Source organism: Eptesicus fuscus, chromosome 4 (assembly GCF_027574615.1).
Source record: "Eptesicus fuscus isolate TK198812 chromosome 4, DD_ASM_mEF_20220401, whole genome shotgun sequence".
In the NCBI taxonomy this organism is placed as follows: Eukaryota; Metazoa; Chordata; class Mammalia; order Chiroptera; family Vespertilionidae; genus Eptesicus; species Eptesicus fuscus.
This window is the reverse complement of record NC_072476.1, coordinates 46,199,620-46,211,362: the sequence shown is the minus strand read 5'-3', so window position 1 is coordinate 46,211,362 and position 11,743 is coordinate 46,199,620. Positions and strand designations below refer to the sequence as shown.

The 11,743-nt window shown below is 42.5% G+C and overlaps 1 pseudogene; it reads right to left on the bottom strand.

Moving 5' to 3' along the window:
• Nucleotides 1-2,230: 2,230 nt before the first annotated feature.
• On the bottom strand, nt 2,231-2,710 carry LOC129148710 (ragulator complex protein LAMTOR5-like; annotated as a pseudogene).
• Between the last annotated feature and the right edge of the window lie 9,033 nt (nt 2,711-11,743).

Here is an 11,743-nt window from a genome sequence, read left to right as displayed (position 1 = left end):
TTACTCTGATGCAGGATTGCTATGAAAGAGAGGGCTAAGGGACTGCCTGGCTAAAGGAACCAGACAGCCTCGATCACCTGCCTCTTCAGGCTTTTATTGTAACAGCAGTTTGAGATAAAGTTTATCTTTTAGTTACAATCAGTAGGGTAAGTAATCTTGGGAGGACACATGTGTGTGCAGTGTCCTTTAAGCAAGGACACCTAAAGATTAAGCATAAAGATTCTGGTAAACACCCGAGGGTTTGCACGTACACAGACTTGTTTGGGAAGGTCAAGGAACAATTAGGGGCAGCCGCCTTTGGCCAAACTCCCCTAAGTCGGAATTCTGACAAACAGGGCAGGCCGCCTTCAGCTCACTTCCCTTTTCAGAGATTAATCAAAGGACTTGTATCCATGCATATGAGCATGGCCAATGGACACAGACAGTAGGGGGATGGGGGCATGTACTGGGGGGCAGGAGTGGGTGGGAAGAGGTCAATGGGGGGAAAGGAGGCATATGTAAATCTGTCTATAATAAAGAATTAAAAGGAAAAAAAGGGCTGTTGAATTCTCCACTGGGGGAAAAAAAGAGAATAAAAGTTGCTTTGGGGTTCCCTCTCTTCTCCCACTTTACTACTTTGCTCATTCAAATGAAACTAGAATGACCAGTTGAACCAAAGTGTGAGCCAACTGATGTAGACCAAGGCTAACTTATAGTTTTCAGCAGTGATATCCAAGGTTGAGTGGGTAAGAGAATCTATTGAGCTGTCAAGATAAAGTTAGAAATGTCTATTTACTTATCTTATCCTTAATTTTTTAATTTTCTGTATTTTTATAAACATAATACATTAACCTGTATTAACGAAAGGTACAAGCTAAAGGTGGTTGGAGATCACAGCTTTAAGAAGACATTTGTTTGCTCACACCCTTAGCTCCTTTAAATGGTGACACAGCATTGGCGTGCCACTGAGGAAAAGTGTTTTAGTTTTCCACAAGCCTTTTTGGAATGATTTGTATTTTTGGGGAGTTGGGTGGAAGGAGTTACCTGATTGCTCCAAAACATTTAATGGCTTGCTTGTTATTGTCTAAAATGTAAACTTTTCGTCCTAGAGTTTCCTCTTGATCCTGCAATGTTTCTCAACTGAGAGGTGCTGGTGGAGTTTTGGGAGGGACAATTCTTCCTGGTGTGGGGCTTCCTGGGTATCACCAGAGGGTTAGCAGCCCTGGCTTCCACCCACTCAAAGGTAGTGGGGCTTCCCCATTCTTTGGCAATAACCCCAAACTCCCCCAAGATTTCCTCAGAACCCTGAGGGAGGGGTCATTACCCACCCCTCTAAGGACAATTCTCCCTGAAAATTTGCTACTCCTTTCTGGGCTTTTTGCAAACACCCTATCTTCCCACACCTCTACCATGATACCTTCCCTGACTGTACCAACCCACAAAGATCTCTCCCTCCTAGGAATGTATAATATCATGTATTAGGCAGAAGTATATTTAATTTTGTGGTATCTATTATATTGTCTTATGTCATTATTTAGTATGCATATGTTTTATAAACTTTTATGCTTCTATATATTACTTGCCCAATTAATTTATAAGCTAGCAGACCTGGAAGATGAGGGAAGAGAAAGAAAAGGCCTCCTCCACAATGTTTCGTGTTCTGATCAGTACCTTCATCTAAACAGCTTTCTAGCTTAGGTTCCAGGAAAGCTTGGAATAGTCTCCAAGCAGTTTAGGAAGGACAGGAGAAATTTCATTATGGATGGAAAACTTTACATTTCTATTGTTCAGTTGAGTTTCGCTTTGGGACATTTTGGTTGAGTGAGCTTCAATAAACATGTTGGATAAATGAATTAAAAGTTTGAGCAACGAACCACTTGTGAGAACTTGATTGAAACAGCTTTCTTCCCTCACTATGATAATTGGAAAATTTCCATTTCTCCATAACAAGAGAGAAAAGAATGTTCTTTCCCCAAATGTCTATGTCTTTTTTCCCCTCTTCCAGCCACATTTACTGAACATAACAAAATTTTATATACAAAGTGACCTGGATCTGCTGCCTCAAAATGTGATCCCTTCTCACTAATACTTTTATAAGCTAGTTGATAGTGTAAAAAAGCAGCTTACTCTAAAAATAATATAAAAGTGCCCTTGCACATCAAATGAATGGCCTAACTATTGAGACTTTAATAGTCTGTAAGGAAAGTAACATAGGTAGGATCCAGTCCCTCTGACCGGCCCCTGTGAGATGTTAAGAGGCCATTTTGTGCAATGCCACTGTGACACCATTATGCTTCCGGATTGCAATTTTTCCATTATCTGATTTTTATTTTTATTGATTGATTGATTGCTTTTAGAGAGAGAGGAAGAGGGAGAGAAAGAAACATCGACTTGTTGTTCCATGTATTTATGCATCCATTGGTTGATTCTTGTATGTGCCCTGACTGGGGATCAAACCCGCAACCTTGGTGTATGAAGACTATGCTCTAATCAACTGAGCTGCTGGGCCAGGGTTCCCATTATCTAATTCTAGACACACCACAGGAGTATCAGTGGGGTCTGAGGTTAGCTTAGCTGCTTGCTGGGTTAGAACAGATGTCACCCCAGCATGCTCATCTGACAGGGTCCCATCGCAGCCCAGGTTAAGTCCTTGTGAATCTGTGCACAGGACACCAACAATGGATGGATTTTCCACTGCGTCTTCCCAGTGCTACTCCAAGGTCGCCTCCATCGCCAGCCATCCACCCTGTCCAGGACCCCACAGCACATTGCTTTCTTCTCAACCATAGGCCTCCAGCACTCCCAAATGTCTATGTCTTAACATTAAAAATCACCAAGGATTTAAGTAGCACTTTTGCTAACATCAAAAGCTCTTTTTCCTAATTTAATGACGTGAGGAGAAAGGCAGTGACAATTTAAATAAGTTTATTTCCTCCCAACCCCTCCCCACCCAGGAACATTTTGGATGACCTTCCTCTACCTTCATGCTTGTTACTCTGAGTCTAACAGCCAATTAAATTTGCATGGGGAAAGACCTAAGAGAGCTTCTGGGTGAAAGAACCGAAATGCTAGGGAACATTTAATAAGTTGTCAGTGTATAAATCACCATAGGCCCGGCCTTTAGAGCTTGTTAAGCTTAGAGCAGAATCAGCAAGAATTACCAAGCTAAGGGGACCTAGCACCCATGTCTGAGAGGCGAGAGTATGAAATTGATAAAGGCGCAGTGACAGAGCAGCAGGTTGCTGGTTCCCATTCTGCCAGTATAATATGCCATTTGGCATTAGGATTATTTTGACCTGGAGGCAAATGAAAATCAACAGATGCAGAAAGACATCTTCCCAGATCTTCCGTTATCTGACTAAAAGCAGAAACTTCTGAAAATGGGAACTGCCATAAATCTCCTCTTCCGGGAAAGGTTCATGGCCGTGAGGAAGATAGAAAGTGGGCACCAGGATGGACCTGCATAAGCAATCTTTATCCTATGAGTTTCCCCTATAAAGTTACCTTCTCACAGTTTGCTGTCCCTGAAAACTGACAACCCTTTCCCTTGTCTTGTCGCTTCTATACAGATAAATTGTTCTTTTGTTAAGATGCTAATACGCCTAAGAATTCTAACCACCCCTGTGGTTACTCAAGTCTTTCTACTTCCTGTACTATATATACACACTGTACATGCTAATAAACGTGTTTGTTTTTCTCTTGATCTATCTTTTGTCAATCTGATTTCACTGGGCCCCTCCAGAGAACCTCAGAAGATAGAAGAAAAAATATTTTCTTCTCCCCTGCGCAAGCCAGTGGAGCTAGGTTGAAGGGCATGCGGGGTGGAAGTGCCAGGTTGCAAATGCTGAGGTATCATCTGGGTTGGCCCCAAAGAATGGAGATATATCAAAACTCTCCTATTTGATAATGTTGCCAGTTATAAAAACAGTCACAGGCATGTGAAATACAGCATAGCGATACAGCCAATAATATTGTAATAACTATGTATGGTGTTAGATAGGTACTAGACTTATTAGAGTGATCACTTTGTAAGTTATGTAAATGTCTAATCACTATGCTGTATACTTGAAACTAGTATAATATTGTATACCAACTGTAATTGAAAATAAAACATTATTAAAAGATAAAAATAAAATGTTGGGCCTTGACACAGATAAAGTCTCTTTGTAGTGAACTCGACAGTGTATTTGTTCCAGGAAAAGAGGCGGATTCCTACTAGAAATTGTGCTGCCAGGCCAGCAGTGCTGAAACTGAATGGCAGCAAAATCTCTGCAGGGCATGTATGAGAAACAAACAGTTTGAATTCAGTGAAGCAGGTTAGTGTCAGCTCAGCTCCATCCGCAGTTCTCTCCTTCCTGGTTGCCCCAGCCACACTGCCTTCTTCCCTGTTCCATAGCTCCTGCCACGCTCTCACCTCAGGGCCTTTGTGCTTAAGTTTTTCTGCCTGGTTGTTAGTCACCTAGATGATCACATGGCTCACCCACTCGCTTCCTTCTGGTCTTGACTCAAATGGCACTTTCTCAGCGAGGCCATCCCTGAACACCCCATCTAAAATTGCCATCTTCTCTCTTATTATTTTTTCCCCAAGCTCTTATGATTATTTAACAGATTATAAAATGTGATCATTAATCTTTTTCTTTCACCACTCTGCACTCCAAAACACAATATTAGCTTCATTAAAGGGAGCTTTTTGTCTGCTTTATTCACAGCTCTATCTGCCACACCTAAAAGAGCGTTGGGCGTGTAGTACGATAGGTCCTCAGTAAATACTGGTTGAAGAAATTGAGGATTGGCCTCTCTAGTTCCGTGCAGCTCCCCATTGGCCCAGTTTTCATTCTGCAGACAGGGAGCTCAGCCTCCACCTGCACTCCCATCCACTTTTTAAAAAAATTTCTTTATTGATTAAGGTATCACATATTTGTCCTCATCCCCCCATTCCCATCCCAAACCCTTCCCCACATAAGCCCCCACCCCCCCCTGTTGTCCGTGACCACTGGTTAGGCTTATATGCATGCATACAAGTCTGTTTTTGTTCATCAGTTTATGTTGTTCATTATTTCCCCTAGATGAGTGAGATCATGTGATACAAGAAATACACTTATAAGAACCGAAAATGAGACAAGCAATAATGGTTATGCTGACAGGCAAATGAATCAGTCTGCAGTGAGTTTCTTTCTGGGCCAACAGTTCTTTTGAGTCCCAATTTCAATGTCAAACAGTTCCTTATGTGTATATGTCAGCAATGATATTTCAGTTCTGGATGGTGGACAAATGGTGGTGATGCAGGTCCGACCCTCTCTGGTTTGGTCCTGGGCAACCTGCAGCGACGCACAGCTGCTAACTGCTAGTATGGCAAGGCGTCTTCAGCGTCTTCCATCTCTTTGCTTCCTCTAGCTCCTGGGTTCTTACCTCACTGGGCTGCCCTCCTTGACATAGGCACATGCTCCCCAGTTCTCCTCCCTCTCTTACCTCGGTCTCTCTAGTCACAACACAAGCTTCCAAAGAGTTTTCACAGCTGGTAACTACATAGAAGCAGACAGGGTTAGCTAAAATAACAATAGTGGTGAAACCGCCCAGCTGGCATGGCTCAGTGGTTGAGCCTTGACCTATGAACCAGGAGGTCATGGTTCAATTCCCGGTCAGGGCACATGCCAGTTGCAGGCTTAATCCCCAGTGTGGGGCATGCAGGAGGCAGCCAATCAATGATTCTCTCTCATCATTGATGTTTCTATCTTTCTCTCCTTCTCCCTTCCTCTCTGAAATCAATAAAAATGTATTTTTAAAAAAGAAATCACCAGTTACAGTGAATCTCACAAAGTATAAATGTTACCCTTGGTTCCCAGCAACATGTAGAGGGTCTAGGCTTGCACATGTTTTTCTGTCTTCCTCTATTTCCTTATTTGTGAAGCCTATGAGAGAGCTCTGTCCTTTTCATCTATTTTGAGTTTCCACTTTTTTTTTTTTTTTAACCTGAAGTCCTCTGAAGTCAGTTTCCCATTCTTGTCTCTTCTAAACCATCCCTGGGAAAGTCCCAGTGATCTTGTTAGGTGAGATTACCAGGTGAAAACACCTCAGGGACTATTTCTAATGCTGGTCTCTATGTGGAATTCCTCCCTCTCCACTTGCTCTGACCCAGCAGTTTGACTTCCAGGAATCTGGTCTACAAATGAAACAACTATGGACCCAGCCAAATGCACAAGGATGCTTATGGCAGTTGTGTGTAGTAGGAAAAACCGAGGAATAACCTAAGTTTCCATCAGGAGGACAGATTCAACAAATAATGGTATGCTCTAGAATTCTATTGCCTGTTCAAAACATGGAGGCAGATTTTTCAAGAAATATTGAACTATCTAGTCTCGCAGATTGTACCTGCAGAGAATAGCTCTGGAAAGAGAGGGGGTGGTTTGTATCTGAGAAAGGGAGCTGAGGTGCTGCCGTTCACTGTGTACATCTTTCATTCATGCCTTCTGTTATATTCTTCAAGACACTTTTGTAAATTTCCCAGTAAAGGTGTACACATGTATTGTTAGGTTAATTGTTAAGTCCCTAAGACATTTTGACTTTGTTGTGAACAATGTTGTTTTTCTTTTATATTTTCTTATTGCTATGCTGATATATATGAATGTATTGTAGAAATGTGGTTGATCTTGAATCTTTGCTGAACCTGTTCTCGTATTCAGTCTCTTGAATTTTCTATGTAGCCAACCATATTCTTTGTAAATGACAATTTAGTGTTTTCTTGTTCAAGCCTTCTTTTTCTTTGCTACGTATTTGCTTTCTTTTCTTTATTTAAAAAAAATTTATTTTGGTTGAATTAATCAAGTATTCTGTACCCCCTCCATTTCTTTTCTTTGCTGGCTTGGAGGTAATTATCACTAAGTTTTTAGTATATATACTTCACTATATTACTTCTTTTTTTTGTAAAAAAAAAGCACCTATATGTATTTATTTAAAATATTCATCACAAGGGCTCAACCAGAGACTTTATTTTCTGTACAGAAGCCAAAGAAAGGAGAGACCATCTGAGGAGAAAAGAAAGACAACATGGGGAGACAGGCTAGACAGCCAGTCAGGGCTCTTGGAGGGAGACCTGCTCTGAGTAGTTTCCTTGCAGGTTCTCAAAGGTTGTGGGTGTTTCCAGAACGTAGCAGCATGTGTGTTCAAAGGGCTATGGATGTTGGGTTCTCAGCAGGCCCTGCATGGAGAGCAGGATGGTCCTGACATAACACAGGAGTGACCACTTGTCCTCCAGGATGTCCAGGCAGAAGTGACTGGTGTCCACGTGGTGGTGGTGGGTGGGCTGTGATGGTAGACACTGTGACCGTGGGTAGGCTCTGTGACTGTAGCCACTGGTGAACTCCCTGGACAGGCCTCAGGTCTTTACTTACTGTTTTGGTTGCTCTGTGGATGGTCCAACCATTTGAAGAGGTCCAAGTCAGGGAGACAGAAATTGTCTTGTTGCCACACTTCCTGCAGATCATCAGACTGGGTCCCCTCCTTTACAGGTGGCTGTTGGGTGGTGCTTCTGGGAGGCTGTCCAAGCCATGCTGGCAAGAACCCAGACCTTGGAGAACACGACTGCAACTCCTCACTGTAATTTCTAATACAATCTAAACTTATTTTGCCCCAAATAATAGGGATTCAGAGGCAACAGAAGAAGGAAGGATAAAAAATATTTGGTTTGGCCCACGTTGCAGGTTCTTAAACAGTATTTAGGAGTGTCAATGCCTCTGCTCTTGCTAAAGATGTTACCAAAAAGGGACTAGGTCAAGATGTTACTAAGAAGGGAGTAGCAAGTAGGTCAAGACATATATGAAGAGAGCCAGGAAACCAAATAAAGCCACTGAGATAAGACTCTGCTCAAATCACCTCTTCACATTTTCCAGCCACACTGGAATCCCCTTATTTCAATTTCCTATTTTTCTCAGGGCCCCACAGTTGAATCCTTAACTGATTTCTCATTATCTTAAATATGGCAGTTCTCAGAGCTCTTCGAGGTTAGGCACTAGGTCCTGAAGTTGTGTATTGTTCAGGATACAGCATCAGAATCTGTAGCATCAGAAAGTGTGTACCTTTCATCTGAGAGAAATGCGAAATGAAATTGTATATATCTCCTCTTACTTACCCCTGAGTAGAAGCCAGTTACAGACATGGGTACTTCAGTTTTCAAAGAAAGCTATCACCTTGGGCTAAATCACTTCATGTATTCAGGTACTGTGCTTTTTAAATGACCTTTCTGGGTGCTGATAAGAATGGTGAAGGTTGAAGAATCATATAATTGATTAATTAGGCTGAAGAGGTCTTAGATAAGATGAAATTTGTCTCCTCACCAATTAGAGATTTTTTCCTGTGGTGTTTTCCTGGCATTCAATGCAAAGAAGTAAAGATTCTTAAGGTCAAATTGTTTTATTAAAGCAAAAAGTCCTGTCTTAAATGGAGAATGTAGACCCATAACCCCAAGGCTTGTCTTAAATTCAAAAGTTTATAGAACGTATTGTATTTATTTGGAATAATACATATTTACTAGAGGCCTGGTGCACAAAATTCGTGCACTTTGGCGGGGGGGTGTCCCTCAGCCCGGCCTGTGCCCTCTCGCTGTCCAGGAGCCCTAACGCGGCAGTTGGACATCCTTAGTGCTGCCACAGAGGCGGGAGAGACTCCTGCCACTGCTGCTGTGCTTGCCAGCCATTAGCCTGGCTTCTGGTGCACTAACCACCAGGGGGCAGCTCCTGAGTTGAGCATCTGCCCCCTAGTGGTCAGTGCACATCATAGCGACCGGTTGTTATGCCATTTGGTTGATTTGCATATTAGCCTTTTATTATATAGGATTGTAAGGAATAGTATACTTTTATGGAACATAGATGCCACATTACACATAGCTGTAAATGACCTACCTCTTTAGTTTTTTTTCTCTTTTTCTTCTTTGTTCTAATATATAACCATATTCCATGAAACCCTGGGAGGAGAGAAATCAGTGCTGCTTGCATTCGCCCCTGCAGCTGCTGGTATTAGAATAAAGATGCCCCTGGCTGTTTCTGATTCACGTCCAACTCAAAGCTTTGTTTCTTCCAAATCCTCGTGCCAGGTGCCTGGCAGGTGTTGAATTCATTCATACCTGTTGACTGACTGAATTGAAAATGACTAACTTTCTTTAATGAGGAACCCAGAGACCTGTAGGCGTTTTCCTCTGGTATTTTACATGAGAATGTGCCTGCCCTGCATTTGGAGTAATCTTCTCTGCTGGACACAGACTCTGAGGCAGGTGGCGAAGACACAATTTCTTGCCCCCAAATGTATATTGGAGAAGAGTCCATGGTTCTAATTAAACTCCCTGTTCTGTGTTTAAATTAAAGCAAATTAAATGCAGGTGGTAAAAAGCTTTGAAGGGTTATTACTATATAGGCCATTTTCCTTTTAAATCAGAACATTTAGCCAATCATCTTATGAAAAAGCATGCCGTTGAAATAGAGGCTGCCACCATTCTGCTGTCTGGGTTCTTGTTTGTTTCTCTGGTTGGTGACATTTGGAGTGGCCCAGAGTTGCTGCCGACAGCAGGATCCTTCAGGGCAGCAGGGTATTGTCTGACTTGTTTTGCCCAAAAGCTCTTCTATTGCCCGGAAGACTGACAGCAAATAGACTTCTGTCTGAATAACAAGTAGAGGCGGGTGACAGGCTGACATTCTTCAAATTTCTACAGTAACCAGTCAATCCTCTGTACCTTCAGCCCTGCTCAACCCATAGTAAAACATTTAGAAGCCTCAGCTCCTGTCCAAATGGAGCAGAAAAGCTTAATTTCAGGACTGGCAGGCAGTTTAAAAATCTCCCCAAAGAAGCACTTCTGTGAATTAAGTGTGTGTACAATGGCAGCTGATGTCCATTACTGAAATGGAAATGTGAATAAATCAATTTGTTTCTGTTTAGAAAACACTATCTCTTTAGAGTTTTAAAATGAAGCATGAGGAATAAGAAGTCCTCCCTCTCCCCAGCCCCAACCCCCCGAACCCCGTAGGAGCTAGATGTGTTAGAATGTTAGGTTGTAAACCTAAGAGAGAGGGAATTCATTGATTTGGATGGATTAAATAAAATTTGTTTGAAATTAATAAGATTTAGATTACTTGAGATTTTATATTTATATGTATGTATAAGATGTCATCCATACGGACAGCAGGTGAAGAGAGTGCGCCTCTGGTTTAGGGGAGAAGGAAACATCAGTGATGAATGTCACCTGCTTTATACTGTGAGCTGGGAAGACTAACCATCGGAAGGGAAGTGGCTTGCCTGTGCCTCTTTCATTTCCTGATGTTCGTTGTGAATGCTGGGTGGAGAGACTGCAGGAAGAAAGCTCTGAGAGTCAGGCTCTTGGCAGGTTGATGAATAAATGGAGGAGCCCCAGGGAATGCCTTGCACGGGAAAGGAAGAGGAAATCACTGTTAAAACCATCCAGCAGAACTTCTTTAGGTAATAGATTTTTTTCTTTTCTTTTTAGTTTTTGTGAAAAGGATCCATTTAAACTACAAGAGAGAGAAAGCAAAAAGTAAAAACATCTTTAAAAGTCTCATTACCCAGATGAAAGCACTGTTTGCCATTTTTACTTTTAGAAAAACTTCTCACCCAAGGATATGGTTATTGATTTTAGAGAGGGAGAGAGGGCGGAGGGAAGAGGGATTGAGAGAGAGAGAGAGAGAGAGAGAGAGAGAGAGAGAGAGATCCATTTTGGTTGCCTCTGGAACATGCCCCAACCAGGGATTGAATCTGCAACTTACGAATGTGCCCTGACCAGGAATTAAATCCAAAACCTTTTGGTGTAGGGATGACACCTCAACCAACTGAGCCACCTGGTCAGGGCACTGTTTGCCATTTTTAAAGACAGTAGATATTACAGCAGGTCTGTATGTTGGGATTGATCCAGTAGAGAGGGGGAAATGGATGATGTAAGAGTGAGAGAGGGGCAATCTTTGGAGCTTTGCCTTTGGGCAGGCAAGGCAAGAGGGGTAGAGTATACTACTGGAGGGGCTTGCTTTAGGGAGGAGACAGCCGGTGTACTAGTCCAGCACAGGGCAGGCTTCTCTCCTAGGCAGTGCCCCTCTGGCTGGTGATTCTAAAACTGGAGCTCCATCCACGGTGTGGCTCTGCAGGTGAGACAGAGAGTTTGAGCCAAAATCTCAAGGGAGATTTTAGGGGCCAGGCATGGACGTGGCTTGTATTATTTTCACGACATTCCTTCTAAACCTCACACAACTATTCATGCTCTAACCCCATGACAAGGAAGGCTGGAAAATATAGTCCCCTGTTTAAAAAAGGAAAGAAAGAACTAATGAGCTTCTAGTCAGTTTTTTGCCGTAGGAAGAAAGGCAGGACCTATGTATGCAAATGATCTCTTGTTAGATGCAGTTGTGGAAATGTGTGGATGTTCTCTTCATTTCTCAGTGAAATAGGAAGTGAGGAAGTGGGGAGGCAGGAAAATTAAAGGTTGGAGGAAAGAGGGAATGGTGTGAGATGATCAGATAAAGGTGGGTGAATAGTAAATGCTCAGGGAAGTGTAGTAGAATACCTTCCAGGGAGCTGTAGTCAAGTGCTGGGGTTGTCTGTGGGTGCTGTTGGTCAGCAGGGTCAGAAGTGGGGAGATGAGTTGGAAGCTGAAGCCCACCAGGCCCCTATACATCTATCTGTCATTTTCTGTGACAGCCATGGCCTTTGGGAAGTATTGGCCACTGCTTCATTTCTGCCTTCTACACATCACACAAGTTCCTCTTTTGGTTAACTC